This window comes from Artibeus jamaicensis, unplaced genomic scaffold (assembly GCF_021234435.1).
Source record: "Artibeus jamaicensis isolate MK-2021 breed Jamaican fruit bat unplaced genomic scaffold, CSHL_Jam_final contig_685, whole genome shotgun sequence".
NCBI classification, from domain to species: domain Eukaryota; kingdom Metazoa; phylum Chordata; class Mammalia; order Chiroptera; family Phyllostomidae; genus Artibeus; species Artibeus jamaicensis.
In genome coordinates, this window is record NW_026521924.1 from 26,146,440 (window position 1) to 26,160,842 (window position 14,403).

Sequence of the window (14,403 nt, forward strand, 5' to 3'; positions counted from 1 at the left end):
GAGGGCAGGCAGGAGGGCAGGAGACAATTCAATTTCCAGAGTTGGTCCTGGCAGCACAGGTGATAAGAAAGCCATTTCTGTGCTGGGCTTCTAATCCACGCCCTCCTGCCTTTGCATTCTGAGGCTCCCTCCTCCCTCTGCCCACCTCTTTCCACCTGCCCCACCTCCCCTGCACAGGCCCAGAGTTCCACGGGGGGCGGGTGGGGTGGGGAGGGCCGGGGCTGGGACCTCCCTGCCGAGGCAGCTCAGCAGAACAGCTGGTGGCGGCAGGGCTGTGGGTGGTGGCGAGTGGGGACTTGCTTTAGTGGGCGAGCTAATCTCATTTGGATGCTGCAGCCTGCACAACCCAGCTGCATGCTAAGTGGCCCGAGGCAGCAGCCAGACTCAGGACAGACCAGAGAGAGGAGATGGGCCCATGTGTGTACCCTGAGAGCCCAGACACCAGCCCTGACTGGTTAGTGGCATGGGGCAATAAGGGTGGCTGTGCACCCTGTGGGGTCAGAGGTGACTCCCAGAGGGAGGGGGAGGCTTGCAGGGCAGGAGTGCACACCTCGGGGTGGGAGGCGTCTACAGAGCCAGCTGCCTCCCGCTCTTTGGAGGTAATTGGGGGGCCCGTGGAGCTGATGGGAAAGCACAGGGGCAGTGCTGGGACAGAGGAGGAGAAGCAGGCGCTGAGGCCAGATGGGAGGGAGGCGTTGAGCCTCAGGGCTCTGCTCGGTCAGTGGCTGCTCTTGGGCCTCCAGGGCCTCGTTTGGAGGGAGGCCCAGGGAGGTCTGCAAAGGGCCCTGGCTGTTAAAAGATGACCAAGGCTTTGACTCTTGGGAGGTGGTTGAAACCATCTTTGGCTCAGAGAGGGAGGATGGAAGTGCCCAGGATGTGAGGCCTGGGTAGGCGCCAGGCAGCATCTCCACTCTGTCAGCCAGGCGCCACCCCTCAGGGCCGCCAGCTCCCTCTGCACCCTGGGAGCCTCCTGGGATCACACAGGTAGCTCGCGCCTTTGGGCAAAGACCTGTGGCTCCTACTCAGGGTTGTGGGGACCACCTGTGTCATGGTGAGCGATGGAGACTGGGGGTGGGGGGCCACTCGTGGAAAACTCCATGACTCAGTTTCCCCATGCGCACCTAGGCTGCTGATGAAATGAGGCGGTGCACGTCCAGTCTCTGGCCCAGTGGCCGGTGTCAAGGAGACGCTGTCATCACTTTTCCGCATCACGGCCAGCACAGTGCTGGGTACCTGGTGGTGCCCGAAAACCCTTGAAGCACCACAGTGCCCCACCGCTGGGGTCCGATGGGCCTGTGGAGGACAGCTCTGCCCTCACCTGCTCTGTGGCTGCGGGCGAATATCTTTGCCTCTCTGACCCTCAGATTCGCCACCTGGAAATGGGAACACGAATATTCACCTTGCAGACATGTTTTGAGGAGCTACATAGGAAGAGAAACATAAACATGAATAAGACAAAAAACATAAATAGAGACAGTGTCCCATATGCAATAGGTGCTCGAAAAATACTCGTCCACTCCTGCAGGAGCCCCTGTTAGTTATAACTCTCGGGGCACGCGCGGGGCTCAGGGAGGGCTCCGGGGAGGCTCCAGGGCTGGAACAGAGGCCCCCTGGCACTGCCAGGGGCACGAGAGAGACAAAGTCTCTGGCCCTCAGTGGCATCACCTGTTCAAGGATAGGACTGGATGGGTCTGTGGCTCATAGCTTGGCTCCGGGCTCTCAGGGTCCCCGTTGGGGTCCCTGCCAAGCCCCTGGGGCCCCAGGATTGTCTTTCCTGATTCACCCAGACCCCCTCGCCCTACTCACTGTGGGCTACAAGAGACTTGATCTGGAAGTGTCTTAGCTGCTGCGAAACCTCAGAGGGGTGAGAGCCCCCGATACGTTTATGGCCAAGGGTCCTGGCAGCAGAAACCCTGTGGGATGGGGATCCGTCCCCACGGCCCTGCCCACGTGGACCCTCCTCAGCTCTGCCCGGCAGGGGTGGAGTGAACAGGAGAAGCGACCCCACCCTTCCCCAGCCAGCTGGAGCCGGAGCCCTGGAAGCCAGCGCCATTGGCAGTTAAAGTCCCCCCGGTTGTCTAATTTAATCACAGCTGTGTGCACCGTGACTCTATAAATAATTTTTAGTGCGACATAACCATTATTTCACTAATTGCTTCACGCACACCCCTGGCCCGTGAGATGAATTAAAGTTTGCTGAGTCAGCACCTCTGGCTGAGGCCGCTGGGGACTTGGGGAGCGCGGCCCAACAACTGGGCCGTTCCCAGGCCAGCTCAACTCGGGACCCCGAGGGGAGGTGCCACTCAGGTGACAGGGATGGGGCCGGGAGGGGTGAGGAGGAAGGAGGAGAAATGGGCTGATGGGGGTCGCCGAGTACAGTCTATGGGTGGGATCTGCACGAGGATCCTTGCGGAAGGGGCCATCGGGGCCGCAGCCAGCACACGGACTTTATCAGTCCGTGTGCCCCGACGTGGGACGTGCCGACCCAGGGCGACGACACCTTGCTGCGGTCTGCACAGAGACACTGCGTAGACCAGTCAGAGCGGACGCGAAGGACGCCTCTCCTGGAAACAATACCATGCGTTCTAGGTCTGCAGCTGAGTGACCTTGGGCAAGTCACTTTCCTTCCTCTGGGTTATGATTGTTTTTTAATCCTCACCTAAGGATATGTTTTTTAAAAAATTGATTTTAGAGCGAGAAGGGAGAAAGAGAAACGTCAATGGGAGAGAGCAAACGACCAGTTGCCTCCTCTATGCTCCCTGAATGGCAATCAAACCTGCAACCTACGTACATGCCGTGACTGGGGATCGAACCTGCAACCTTTTGGTATAAGGATGACGCTCCAACAGGGCTGGGTTAAGATGTTTTGACAGTTTATCAAGTCACATTATATCTAAGGCTGGGCTTTGAACTCAAGCCACTGGCTCTAGGCACTGTATCCGTCCCACTGCTCCAGCCTATTATGAAGTTAGTAGGTGTGGCTTGAAACACAGGTTCATGTGGGTGCACACATTTGGGAAGCATCGTGTGAAACAAGTGTCTTTCCTGCCCGACTCTCCGGAGAGTCTGTAGCTCGTGCCAAAAGCAGCGTGGTTCTCAGAGAGGGCGGGGGGTGGGGTAGCATTTCCTGAATGCTTGTGGCCACAGAATTCTTTATTTGAGGATTCTTGTTCACGCTGGGATAGTGCCTGTCTCTGGATTTATTAATGATTTAACCCCGAGGGCAGAGAGCTCTTCTGTTCCTGACCTGCTCGCTGCTGAGGTGGGACAGGGAGCCGTGACTCTGGACTCTGGCACCTCCTGATCTGTCGTCCCCGAGCAGACACGGACCTTCCTGTGATCAGTGCAGAGTGGCGAGAGGCCTCCGGGTCCCGAGTCCACCAGCCTCCCGGTTCCTCGAGAGCAGCGTCGGGTCTGCCCGGTTGTTGCTGTAGCCCGGGGCTGGGGTCAGGGAATACCTGATGAGTCAGTGAGTATCTTCATGAATGACGTGAAAAGAGCTGGCAGCTGAGATACCTGGTTTCATGTCCTGCCCGAAATCTTACTGCTGCATGACTTCTGAGCAGATGGCTTCTGTGAGTCCGTCGCCATCTGAGCTCTCCTGTGTCCAGTTGTCAAATACAGATCAAACTCTCAGTCCCGCCCATCCTGAAGGGCTGAAGTGAGGCTCCCACGTGACGGTGGATGTGAAGGAGGGCTTTCTGGAGTGTGAACTACTGGGCAGAGCAGGGGTGTCCTTACTATTCTCGCCGCCTCCTTGCACGGGACTGGGACCGTGATAATGCATTCACGGGGACTGCTGACTGAGCATGCACTTGGGTCAGGCCCTCTGCCTGGGCCCTTTCACATGTCATTCTTGTCCAGGAAGCCTCACGGCGCCCTGAGAAGAAGACACTGCCCATTTTTTGAACTAAAAAGCTGAGGTTTGGAGCAGCGATGCAGCTTACTCAAGGTCACGTAGCTAGACTTGAACCCAGGTCTCTCTCACCCCAGAGCTCATTTTCTTTCCCTCCACTCTGCTCTGATTGGCTCCCGTGCTATCACCTCGCCCTCCTGTCTCCAGAGTGATAAAGTGGCCTATTATTAGTGCCAGCTAGCAGAAGAGGGACTATTGGCCCCAGTCATTTGCTATATGTTAACAGTGACAAGGGCAACCGTTTGTTGAGTGTCTACCACGCACCTGACATTGAGCTGGCTGCTTTAGATTCATTATGTCCCCCTCCCCCCCCGAACCTTCACGCATCCTCACTCACAGACATGGAGACCGATATGGAGCAGTCGTGCAACCCGCTCAAGAGCATGCAATTAAAAAACAAGTGGCCGATCAGAATGTCACCTGAGTTGGGCTGAGTCCATGACTTGGCTCTTTCCTCAGATTCCCAGGTTGCTGTAAAATCCATGGGCCCTAAATAGCCAGCCCCAGGCTGGGAGGGGTGGCCCATCTCTTCCTGGGCTTCAGGGTCTGACACGCCGGGTCCCTCCACAACAGCTGCATTGACACGTCCCCAAAGCGAGTCAGGAGTGTTTGGGAGTCCCCTTCCCCTCCCACTCCCCGGGCTGCCTCCTTGGCCCGCAGGCCCTGTCCTTTCTGCCTGGCTCAGCATCACTGCCTGGGAAACACAGCGCTCTGACCCGGCTTCTCCGAGGTCCCTGTTTAACATCCAGGGGAGGCTGGAAAGAGGAGACGGGCCAGCAGGGAGCTCAGTGACTGCAGACAGTCGCGGTTTAAACCTGACCCTCGGAAAGCTGCCTCCGGACGACAAGCTCAGTCTGCTCACCTCCCTGTCACCCTGTCAGCCCGTCTGCGACGGGGACAGTGACCTCCCTGGGGACCCATCTCCCCTCCCAGAGTCACAGCCACGCTCCTGAGGGAGGCATTCAAGACCCTTCGCATCCAGCTCTGGCCTCTCTGTCTCTCCAGTCTTATCTCTTGCTTGTTTATTTAAAAAAAAATATATTGATCACGTCTGTGCCTGGCGGTGTTCTGGGTCCTGAAGAGACAGCAGAGAAGAGAACAGATCAAATCTCCGCTCCCCTGAGAGGACCTGACAGTGAGCGAGGTAACAAATAAATGTATACTGCCAGGCAAAGGGAGGGACTTAAAAAAATAACCCAGACTCCCCCCTCAACAGACTCAGGGACTCAACAGACACAGAATTCAGGGAGCCGGTGAAGTCAGAGTTGGGGTCGGGGGAGAAATCACCTGTTTGTTTCCTAAACCTCTGACGGAAATAGCGCATTCCTCTCCCTGAGGAATGTTGACCACGCACCTCGACTTCATTAGCCACGCCTGCAACTGTCTCCAGCCGCAATCAGATATTTCCTATCACGTTAGACTTGTTGCAGATACTTCGAAGCATCACTGACACTCATCGCCGCGCCACAGTTGTGGTTGACAGAGCTGCCTCCACGCCTCGTTATTTAGTGCATTAATAAAGACACGCCGGAGCACTGTATCACAGCATTTGTTTTGCAAATATTTTGAAAACTGTATTCCAATATAATTGATTTCCTTTGGAAGTCTGCACATTTGCTTCTGTGCCCATCTGGGTAGGTGTCTCGGGGCGTCACCACTGGCCCTGGAGTCTGGGGCCCCCGGGTGGGTCGCAGGCTGGAGAACGGAACCATGGCGAGGCGGTCGCAGGGAGAGTGGTCAGGGGGCCTCTCCGAGGAAGTGATATTTGAGCAGTGACTTGGAGGAGGCAGGGGAGGGGCCTCACAAAGGTTTGAGTGAAATTCATCCTGGGCAGCAGGAACGGCACGTGTAAGGGCTCTGAGTGGGAAGGAGCCGGATGGCCAGCACAGCTGGAGCAAAGTGACCTGTGGGGGCAGGACAAGGAAGCAGGGTTTCCATCAAGTCAGTCCATCAAGTAAGGAGTTGGGGTCTCATCTCGAGTGGTATGGACGCTACTGCAGGGTGTTGAGCAGGGAGCCAGGCTTCCCGATTTATCCATCAGGGGTTGCTGTACATGCCGGGGAACAGGGCCAGAGCACTGGGTGAGAAGGGAGCAGGGAGACCAGGTACACAGCAGCTGCTATGATCCAGGTGAGGATGCTGGTAGCTTGGACCAGGGCAGGCCAGGGAGAAGTGGTCGAATTCTGGAGATGCTTAGAAGCTGGAGCCGAAGGCTTGAACGTGGATGCAGAATAATGCACCGTGAGCTTTCACATCTCTGTGCCTTAGCACACGCTCTTCCCTGCATGCTGTGTCTGTCGGTCCTCAGTCCAGAACCCTCCTCTGATTCCCCACTCAGTTGGCAGAGCCTGCTAGGTGCCCACTCTTTATCCAGTTCCATTTTTCTCCTTACTAATAGATCCCCAATGTTATCTGGGGGAGTAATGCCACCACCTTAAAAACCACATATCCCAGTCCCCTGAGCATCTAGGGGTTACCAGGGAGATATAATAAAAAGTCTCAGTGGCAGCAGGGGCTTCCAGGAACAGGCTTTCTGTAGGAGGCTGGCTCATCCTTCTGCCCCTCTTCTCCCTCTTTCTTCCTCCCTGGAACAAGGACACGATGGGTGAGGCTCCTTCTCCAACAGCTCTTTTGAGACTGTGAAGGGTCAAGAGTATCACAGTGACCTCAAGCCTGACATCCTTGAGGAAGGTACTCTATTGGAACTTCTCATTGAGAAGAAAAGGCAACTTCTATGGAGTTCAGCCTCTGTAGATGGGGCTCCATTAGCAGCAGAGCGATGATCTCCCCTGACACAGCCGCCGTCCAGCTGGACGGCTGCACCTGAGCACACAAGCCCTCGAGACCCCACACGCCTGATGCTGGGTCTGCCATCTCTCCCTGAAGGAACGTCTTTTTGGGGAACAGGGGCATCTGGGGGAAAAGGAGCATCTGGGGGAAAAGGAGCTAACAGTACAAGAGCAGCACCTGTCCACCTACCCACCCACCCATCCACTCATCCACCCACCCATCCATCCATCATCCACCAAACTGTGCACCCATCTATGCACCCACCATCCCTCCATCCACCCACCCACCCACCCATCCATCCATCTGACACGTTTGTGTGTCCATCTGTCTTAACAAAGTTTTATAAAGTCCCTACTACTATGCACTGGACCCTGTTCCAGACGCAGGGGCTAGAGATGTGAACGACGCGTTTCACTGGATTTTTCAGCAGAACGCCTCTGCCAGGAAACCTCGGGAGCAGGGGACCGTGACCACCCCCACAGGGGGAGACGGGCTCCAGATGCCACCGATATGTATTCCTTTTAAATGCTTTGAGTTTTGTATCATGCGTATGTATCCACAAAACGTTTTTTAATTTAAAATATATGTACATTTCATCTGGAGTTTCAGAATTTTCCTTGCTCCTGAAAAGATTTGAGGTGGCTGACAAGAACACACAGAGACCAATAGATGCAGCCTGCTGACAGGGAGTTGTCGGTCTCATGGGGCAAAGGAATGAGTAAGCAATTCCTTCCAGTGTCACCTGAGGGGCAGAGGGTCACACAAGATACCCTTTGGTGAGGTCTTAAATGATCCTGGCAGCTGTGCTCTGCCATGTCCCCCAAACAATGACCATGACCACCTTCACCTCATTCCTGGCTGGACCAGCCTCTAGATTGGATGGCCAAGACTTCTCCCATCCCCCAGGGTTCAGGCTCCTGTGAGCTGACCCCCAAGTCACTGGGCCACATGTATGTCCATATGCCCAAGTCAGGGGTGGCTGGGAAAGCAGCCCAGGCCTCGGGGAGCACCACCATCCCCAGTGGCGCGTTGGCCCTGTGTTTACTCCTTGGGAGCCCCACTGGGACTGGGGTAGAATGTGCGGGGCACAGGGAGGAACTTGTCTCTGGCGCCCTGGTGCCCAGCAGGGCCGTGAAGGCCCCCACAGCCTGGGGCTCGGCAGCGGGGCTGAGGGCTGAGGGGAGGCAGAGCTGGGAATGCGCAGTGGGCCGGGGGAGAGCGAGGCCCAGCCGGGCTGCTGGGACAATGCAGCCCTTTTCAAAACAGCCCTTTGAAATCGAGCAAGAATAACTTTAAACAATAAGATGCTTCTCTCTCCCCCTCGGCCGTTGCCCAGGCAACACCAGAGTGCTTTACAACTGTTTAGTTTTTTAAGAAACCAAATCTCCCTTCCTTTGGTCAGCTACTGCCAAGAAGATGAAGAGACAGCCGCGGCGCCCCTCGGGGCCCATTGTGTGGGAACCCGGGTCAGCCGCCCGCGGCTGTGACATTTAAATCTGACGCTACATATTATATATGAACCTGGAATCGCGCTCCTCAGTGACTCGAGCTCTCTCACAGGGGGAGGCCTCAATCTCCCGCCCCGGACTCCTTGTCTCCCTCCCCCCCCCCCACCGCCTGTGGCTCCAGCACTTTGGGGCAAGGGGGGGCGGCAAGTGTCACAGCAGAGGCTGACCTCCCCCTGCAAAGCAGCTGGTGGCCAGGGTGGGTGTCCAAAGGCACTCTGTCCCCCCACCACTGCGCCACCTGCCCCAGGAGCGCCCTCCTCCAGGGGTTATAGCACCCCCCGGTGGGCAGCGTTCACCACACCCCCTCCCAGGCTCCCCGAAAATCCCTGCTTTGGAGGGGCCTTGACCAGAACACATGCAGCTCGCCTGGGTCACATGTCCCTGCTTGCCAGGCAGAGTGACGCCCATTATCTCTTCGGGGCTCCAGCGGCCCAGCGAGGGAGGCTTTTATATGTAATCCCCGGGTTACATATAAAGAAACCCAGGTGCAGAGTTCTGAAACAAGGCACTGGATGGTAGGCACTTTCAAACAGAAATCGTACAATTGTCCAAGGAGGTAGGTATTCCCAGGAGGCCACTTAGTCTGAGTGGCAGCTGGGGCTGCAGGGTGCACGTGACAAGTAGGGGGGTGTGGTAGGATTTGGGCCCCGGCCCCGGGGACTGCAGAGCCTGTGTAAACCGGAGTCTCACCCCAGGCTGCCCAGGGGAGGCTCCATGACCCGGGGACAGAGGGCAGAGCTCCCCTGGGTCCTGGGGCTTGGTCATCGTGCTACTCTGGAGGGGCGATTGACCCCCCCACTTTGATCCCAAGGGAGGAAAGTGATGAGCTTTGGCAATGTGAAGTTCTGAGTGGTGTGTCCCCAGGCAAAAGAATGTGTTTAAAACCTCACTTTGGTCCTGGCTGGTGTAGCTCAGTGGATTGACCACGGGCTGTGAACCAAAGGGTTGCTGGTTCGATTCCCAGTCAGGGCACATGCCTGGGTTGTGAGCCAGGTTCCCAGTGGGGGCCATGCGAGAGGCAACCACACATTGATGTTTCTCTCCCACTCTTTCTCCTTCCCTTCCCCTCTCTCTAAAAAAAAAGAAAAATAAATAAAATCTCACTTTGCTTGCCTGTGAAATGGCAGCGTGGCCTCGAAGATCACAATAGCTGCCACTCAGGGGGACCCGAGGTGGGTCAGGCGGCAGTCCAGGCGGCGGTCCCAGAGCATTCGTGCATCGCTCCGTTTAATCACGGCCCTCGCTGCACACACAGGCGCCTCTGTTGTCTCCCTGCCTCTCCCTGCCCAGATGAGGACCTGGAGCCCCAGGGAGTGGGCCCAAGTCACACCTCTAAATACTAGAGCTACTGCACATGAACCCGAGGGACAGGTCCCGGCAGGGATCGGTCCGTTCGGAGCGGGAGTTGGGGGGTGGGGAGGGGGGTGACTTCCGGGAAACAGAACATGGGAGGAAGTTAAATTTAGAAAAGTCAGCCCAGGTGAGAACAAGTCCCTTCTCCAGCTCAGCTGCAAAACCAGGATGGGGCAGTGGTTTCGGCCACAACCCAACCCGAGGGGCGACGGCTCCACACTGGTGAAATGGGAAAGGCCGTGGTAGGGGAGGGAGGACGGAGGCTGCAGACAGGGTGCCTTAGCTCTGCTCCTGGCCCCTGCGCTGCAACAGGGAGACCCCACCCACGGCCGGTGGCCCTGTATGGGGGTCCCCAGAGGCCGAGCTGAGTCCCTGGCAGTGAAAGGGAGCAGAGGCTGGTGACAGGCTACAGGAATAACATCTCCAGCGGACACTTCCGCTCTGCTTCTTGGGCCGTTCTCTCCCGGGAAACTGCTGGTGTTCATTCTCTCCACCCCAGCTCCACCCTGAGAAGGTCCCTGTCCCCCGCCCCCGCCCACACACGCCTCGTTTAGCGCTGCTAAATGGCAAGCTCAGAGATGCGGCAAGGAGGGGCTGGGGTAATGAACTCCCATTGGCTTCCTTCACAAGATCACTGTCTTAATTTACGAGGCCTGAGTGAGTCTCATTTCCCCAGTGCGCGTTGAGTAATTAACTATTAATAAAAGCATTACTGAGCGAACCACGGGGGCATGTTTAATTCATGGGGCAGCCCTGCCACAGGACGGAGGCTCTGGCTCAGTGGGGGATTCCTCCCAGAGCAAAATAGGGCCAGTGGGATGCTGCCCCTGCAGCCCCTCGGCCCCCTGCGGGGGGCTGTTCTTTATGTCCCTAACTGGACCAGTCCCAGGAGGGTGCCCGGGCCCCTGCTGCCGACCCAGCCAGAAGGCCAGGCTGCAGCGATGTGCAGGGCAGCCTGGGACGTGTGAGCCCCAGGGAGGTCCTGCCGCACCTGGGGGCTGGTGAGGTGAGTGACCTCGGGCGGGTGGCCTAGACTCTCCGAGCCGTTTCTCATCGGGAAAGTGGGGTGTCAAGTAAAACCAACTTCCAGGGCGGGGCTGCAGGAATGGAGTCAGGGGTGGGAGAGAATGTGGTGAATGATCTGATGCCTCTCAGGTATGTGGCAATGTATTTGGGACCCCTCGTTCCCCACGCAGAGACACAGGAAATTGGTGAGTGTCGGCAGGAGGGGCAAGGGAGAGGGCACCTGCTGGTTTAAGAGCGACCTGGGAGAACATGTCCTATCAGGTTACTGCCTGCCTGCCTGCAGGACTGGGGGCTTTGCAAAGGAGGCCCCTCCCCTTCCCCCCGGATTAAGTAACCCCTGCAGTGCCCAACACACCCTCCTTGCCCTCTGTCTTCCCATCAGCCCCCCACCCCCGTGACCTAACTCTCGTGTCTGCTTGGCGACTCGCACTCAGCCTTCCAGACTCAGTTCAGTGTGGACAGCTCCTCCCGAATATCTTTGCTCTCCTGCCCGGGGCCGAATTGGTTGCTCCTTTGTCTGCACCTCCCATTCACTCTCCAAATACGGCATTTATTCACCCATCCGTCTACCCGCCCACCTCCATCTGTCCATCATCCATCCATCATCATCTATACCAACTGCCTGTATCAACATCTCCGATCATGTTGTTTGGAAGTTTTGGACAAGTCTGGCTTTCCCTAGACTAGTGGTTCTTATTCTTTTGGGGGCCAAGCACCCTTCCCCAGAAAAAATGCCCATGGGCATGTATTTGCCAGATGTTCTCTCTCCCTCTTCAGGGACCTCTGGTCATCCTGGAAGCCAGGCTTGGATACCCGGTGTGGACACCTCAGAACAGAAGGCTGATTCCCCAGCTGCCAGGAGTGGGGCTGGAGGGCGGCCCTCCGCTGCAAGCCCTCTTTGGAGATTCTCTGGACTGGGAGAGAACAGCCTCACTCCAAGTCACACCTCCTTCCAGGAGTAGGCCCGCTTTCAGTGACAGATCAGTGAGGACACGGCAAGGCCCTCACCCCCCACCCCACCTTGGGACATGTCTGAAGGGTTATCTCACCTCGGGGCTCTCCTCGAGGCCCTGCGCCCTCGGTCGGGACTCAGCTTCTCTCACTCCACACCTTGCATCCTTCTCCTGCCTCCCCCGTGTTTCCCCTACGACCACTTTCTAAACAACATCTAATCCCCATCCCCAAGTCTACTTCCCAGGGAACCTACTGGATTAAAAAGGTCCCGCAGAAGTTCCTGGGCACAGCGACAGCATCTTAATGACTTCTATTATCTCCAGCAGCTCCCACGGGGCAGGGAGCATCGTAGAGGCACCAGGAAAATTTATCAAGTGCCTGTTACTGCATTTTCTCCTGGTTCTCTGTTCCCTGGCTGTCATCCGGCAGGAGAACTCTCATCAGACACCCAGGGGAAGGGAGAGCCCCACCAGCAGGAGGCCAGCAGGACCAAGGCCGTGGGTCTGTTTCTGGGAAATGAACCAGTTGCCAATGAAACTGCAGATAACCATGGGAACAGAAGTCAAAGTAACTGGTTACTACAGAGCCAAGGTAAAGGGCCTGGCGGCTGTCAGGGCTGTGAGGTCAGGGTGAAGGCTCAGGGCATGGCTGGTGGGCTGGCAGCCAGCAGGGACGGGTGGTGGTGGTAGAAAATAGCTTTCTTGCAGGGCCAGCCATTCAGGTTAGGACGGTCGCCGAGACCTGGAAAACCCTGACTTTAGTTCCCACTGTTGGAAATTCCTTCACAGAACAATATCCAGTAAGTGCCTCTGCTGTGCCACCCAGAGGCAAGGTTGGTGACCCTAAAAGCCGGGACTCCAATGCTTGTCCTCCTTTCACTGGCTGTGTCCCCTGGGCAGGTCATGACTTGTCTCCCATGGCTGACATTTACTAGGTGGCTATCACTGCCTGCCCAGCACTGTGCTACTGCCCTGGGGTTGGCTGCGCAGGTGGCCTGTGTGAGAGGCCCCGAGGGTGTCCAGGGACTGGTCCATTCTGGTCTTCTCCCTGTTTCCCTGGTCCCCTGCCTCAACACACCCCCGGGCTAGAAGGAAGGATGACCCCACTTGCACCTCTCCAAGGACAAGTGTCTCTGTCCCGAGTTCAGCCCACTGCCTGGTGTGGCATCGGTGTCCCCTGGATGCCGGAGACCCAAACAGATGAGCTGAGCCCCCACTCTCAGGTCTCTGCAGGTCAGGGACCCGACTCAGTCCATTGCCAGTCCCTGATGCCGAAGTCTGCACCGAGTACAAGGACCATTCTCTTGGTTCCATCAAGTCCACTTGCAAGCCCCTGGGATTTTCCTTTTTTTCTCAGCAGAATGGAGCAGAAACAGATGGAGGTAAGGCCCCAAGCCCTGGTGGCGGAGAAGGGCACCGGGGTGAAGATGAAGGCATTCCTAGTCCTGCCTGCCGCAGGTCCGCCCCGCGGGCAAGCCGTGCCTGGCTCTCATCCCCACCACGACTGCAACTGCAGGCTCCTCATATATTGGGGGCAATCACCTTCCTTGCACGGGAGGCTCCCGGGAGAGTCGGTGGGCATGTAAGCACTTAAAACTGGAGCCTGCAGGTCAGCCCTCATCCCCTCCTCCCTCCTCTGCAGAAGCCCTGAAGCTGTAGCTTCATGGGGACAGACACCACAGCCTTGGAGAGACAAGTCACATCCTCAGCCTCCTGAAACCTGTGCAAGCAGTTACCATGGCAACACTGCAGCCCTGAGATGCAATGGCTGCAGACAACATAGGTGCTTCTAGGGCTCAAAGCTGAGGGTGAACATGGTCTGGCCTGGGAGGCCAGGTGATTGGGTGGGAGAGGAGCGGGAGGAGGGTAGGGAGCCCTCCTCTAGGATTGCTGGTAATTGCTGCTAAGTGAGGGGCTGTCACTGAACCCAACATGCAGGCGGCGGGGCCCCTGCTCTGTACCCTGTAATTATGGCACCAGACAGCAGCTCTTGCTCCCTGTGTGGGAAGAGGGGGACAGTGGAAGAGGGGAAGGGAGGTGCAGACGGAAGGTCTCACCCACCTGAGACGAGGGGGCTCTGGCAAGCTCTCCTGCAGCCCAAGCAGCTTCTCAGGCAGAGGCCGGGGTGAGGTCCTGGCCCCTCCTGCTGGCTCTCCCTGTGTCACCTTGCTCGGAGCATGAACTCCCTCCAATCCTGGCCTCTGAGCTTGCAGAGTCCAAGGGAGCCAGGGGTGCAGGAACCAGATAAGGCACCACCTCGGGTGGAAGTCTGCACTGAGGACCTCAGGCTAGTCTCCCCCCAACCCCCGCCTCAGTTTCCCTCACTGCAGGACTGGGAGCAGGACTCAATTTTTAAGGTTTCTCCTACAGCAGGGGTCTGAGGCAACAAGTCAACCCTGCTCTGTCAGTTTCACTGGGATGCTACCACGCCTGTTAGTGTCCGTCCGTCTGCCAGTGGCGGCCTTCCTGCTGCCACCGACAGGCTGAAGAGGCTGCAGCAGAGGCCATATGGCCCCCAAATGGGACGTATTTACTACCTGGCCCTTTACAAAAAGTTTGCTGGCCCTGTTCCTGAAGCATTAATGTTCTCCCAGACTTAAAAGCGAGCTTTCGTGGCTCCAATCTGATTAAAACAATTCATAACAAAGGCCGTCCAAGTCACCACCGGTGGACATCCATGGTCTTCCTCCCAGGACCCCTGCCTGCATCGGATGGTTACCCAGGGTAGGTCAGGCAGTTCCGAGCCACCTCATGGTGCAATGGCGCCACCTGCTGTGAATGCCTAAAAGCACTTCTACTTGGGATGATGTGACCCCCTGGCCCTCAGCCCCTCCCAGGCCAGGGGAACTGACTCCCT